This window comes from Teleopsis dalmanni, chromosome 2 (genome assembly GCF_002237135.1).
Source record: "Teleopsis dalmanni isolate 2A chromosome 2, ASM223713v2, whole genome shotgun sequence".
NCBI lineage: Eukaryota > Metazoa > Arthropoda > Insecta > Diptera > Diopsidae > Teleopsis > Teleopsis dalmanni.
Window position 1 is genome coordinate 174677589 of NC_051847.1, and position 3834 is coordinate 174681422.

Consider the following 3834-nt stretch of genomic DNA (forward strand, 5'->3'; position numbering starts at 1 on the left):
AAAAAATTCAAAATGGTTTGCATTTTCGAATAAAACTCAAATGTATGCAAGAATTTGCGGAATATTGTGCCGTTCCTAAAAGTACATCCAAAAGTACTATATAGTACATATCTTACCTTTGTAAATAATATAAAAATATAAAATCTTGCTTACATTTACATTTAGTTTTAAAATATTATACATAATAAATAAGAAACTTTAAGATATCATAAAATGTATAAAATCTTTGTAAAAATAATTTCCAAAAATTTCTTAAATATAGAAATATGTATATTTGCTCAATACTTATTAAAATTTGTCTGTATATATAATCGAAAAATTTTTAATATTTACCAAAATTGTATTATACGATATTATTGTAAAACAGTTCAGTCATTTATTCTAAGTAATTATTTTTTTAGTTTTAATTTTTATTTTTTATTAAGGCTTTAATCTGTAAAACTATATATTTAAAAAATAAAAAGCAATTTTCAGTATAAATAAAAACATTTAAACTAGTGAAAATATACCATAACTTATTAAATTGTATCAAATATATAAAATTAAAAAAAAAATTTGCTTAAGTCACATGGAAAAACCAAATATAAATTATAAAAAAAAACTCTAATGTTTTCTTATTTTTAGAATGATCAGTTGAAGATCGATATATATGAAGATATGGATACAGATAATATTACTGATTTGCATTATTAGAGTTTTATTATTCTGTATAGTTTTAGGTTATAAGATTTGAAATTTTCGTGAGTATTATACTTATAGAATTGGAAGATATATTCAGGTTTTCATGCTTATAACCAAATCAGGTACTAAAAGTATCTCAAAAGCACTACAGCAAATTTTTTTTGTCCTTATTATTTACAAAAAGTTATATCAATTATAAGATAGATATAGATATAACTAGACCAGATAGTGTTATCTATTATAATATAACTTAACTATAACTATAATGAGATTTAGAAGCTTAAATATGTTTTCATCCTACAAAGTAGACTAATTTACAATTTTGTAAATCACTTTTTAGTGTCAGTGAAATTTTAATTTTAATTTATCTAAATTAATCAAAAATTTCAAATGTAATGGCTAAGGTCCTCACACCAGTTGTGATATAACGTGCATAAACTGAACAATCATAAGAATTGTTGTATCGCTATTACATCTGCTATTTGTAGAAAAAAATTTTTTTGCAGTAATGAACAAATAGAAAATAAAGTATAGTATATTGCTTTAAATTGCTATTAGAAAAAGGAAAATTATTTCACATAAGTTTCATATATTTTATTTATAATGTATGGTAAGATACAATAATGTTGTTGATATTAGGGTTAAGTTGTGAATTGCATATAAATTAGTATTAATTAATTTGCAATCTTATCACGCAAGGAATAAGAATCTAACTTTGATTACAAGAATCCATTTTAGTTATTAGAAATAAAAGTGCTAGCTAACAGCAATAAAAAAAAATATTTGAAAACAAACAAAACACTAATAAATTCGATAAAATGAAAAAAAAAAGTTCACGAAAAAAAGCAACAACCAAGCTATTAGTCAACAGCACTAAAAATAGAAAATGATTATTAATTTCATAAAAAATTTCTTTAAAAAAGTTAGTAAAATCTTAAAGGAATATGCTAGAAAAATTACATAAAAATCTAGAAGATATAAAACAAAAGCTATTTACATGATGAAATATGTTAACAATATGTTCTATATTGGTAAAAAAGCAATGAATAATAAAACACCTCATATAGATATTAAATATTGAATATCACAATTTTTTCATTCTCACTAGATATTGTAGTTTGGAACTCAGGTAATAAAATGAGTTATTATTAGTAATGTTTAATATAATAGAAAGAAAAATGTTCCCAAATTAATGACATTAAGGATTGAATAAATATTCTTCTTAGTCACTAACTGTATTTGTCCGTGATGTTCTTAATTATTTCTAATCCAAACTTCACAATTAGCAGCTGATACGGTTATAATGTATTATCTGTTTTCTTGTGGTAAAAACAATGAATAATGTATGTAGCATTTTGAAGTACATACAAATACATATGTAAGAAGTTGAGAATAACAACTAAATATTACGAATAATATGCATCACGATATTATGGTAATAATTATCACATCCAATTTAACTTTTTCAAAAAATGGACTCTGCTACAGTTGTCATAATACATAACTTTAGGAGTAGGATCTATTGTTCACTTTTTAAGTCTTTACTACGTTTACAGAAAAAATGACTTAAGTGTCTAGTAGAACAAGTTATAATCGCGAACCATAGTTAGTGTTGCTTACTTCTTCTTGGTAACTTGAGAGTATCACAATTGGGCATAGATATCTCTGAATGGAAATGTTGATACAGGCGTATTGCCAATTTACCCGAACTTAAGCTAATCTATAGTAATAATATAGTATAATATATAGTATAATATATAGTATAATACTATAGTATAATCTATAGTAATGGCTTAGCGCTTTTAAACAATATAAAATACAAAAAAATTTTGAATTTAACAAACAAAACAAATAATTGCTTATCGAAACAAAAGACGATAGATTTAAGTTTGATATACTTACGTATATCATATTGGAACGAAATTATTCATATAGCTATAAGGGCTATTATTTAGGGAATCTTGTTTTTTAATCTGTTCTTAAAACATTAGTTTTTAAAAAATACTGTACACACACATACTTATATTAGGAACGAAATTATTGTTTCAGCTACAAGAGCTGTTATACAGGGAAGCTTATTTTTTATGTTGGCATCACTGCAAAAAACTTTAAATAGAAATATATACATATGGTAATTTATTTAAAATAATTTTAAGATTATTGATTAGACATGTTGATCAGAAGGTTCAATAAGTAATATTGAATTTTTTAATTAAAAAAAAAAATTTGGAATTACACAATATAATAATATGTATATTAGAAGTATTTAATTAACAAATTCTTACTACAAGGGGATTATTAATCTTTCGCCATTTATAGTAAATTTATTGTATTTAATACAATAAACTTCGTAGCTTAATATAGTCTTCTCTGATACATTTACTACGACATTGTGGGGGTTTTTTTTGTTCTGTATGTCATATTAGTTCTCACAAGTGCTCGAATTCTAAACGTTCAGTACGTTGTGCATGAATGCATTACCTTGAATTTTTATTTTATTACTGTTTCACTTCCATTTATCATCCTTGCACTTTTTCTAATCTTATTTTTTTAAAAGCATTTTTATATTTTTAAGTAATAAAATGCAAATATTAATACTTTTCTTTTTTATTATTCAATACTTTATAGATAATTTTAATTTTAATTTTTAGATCTTTCAAAATATCTTGTATAAAAAAATTTGTTTTTGTCTGTACACATGTAAAATGAGATCAGTACTCCAGATTTCTCAAACAAATCTGTTAGTAATGTGTTTGAAATTTTTTTAATAGCACTGAGACGTCTTCATAGTCTCATAGTGGAAGGATGATTTCTTTATTAGCAAGTGTTTTACGTCTATTTACATATCATATAATAACAGAATTGTTTTAATTCAAATCTGTTTCTGCTTTATTCCAGAGATATTGGATCAAAATATAAAATATACGTACCTTTATATTCCACATAAGTTTAATCAAAATCATTCAAAATCAAGTTAATACTCATATGACTATATGTTGACAGATATAAAATCTTGTTCTTGTTATTTAGAGATAATAGCTAAGAGTGTAATTAAATAATGTAACATAATTATTACAAAAGTAGTTATAATAATAATTAAATAATTATAATTTGGTAGCAGAACTCAGTCACAATGAATGAGGGAATTTTTAA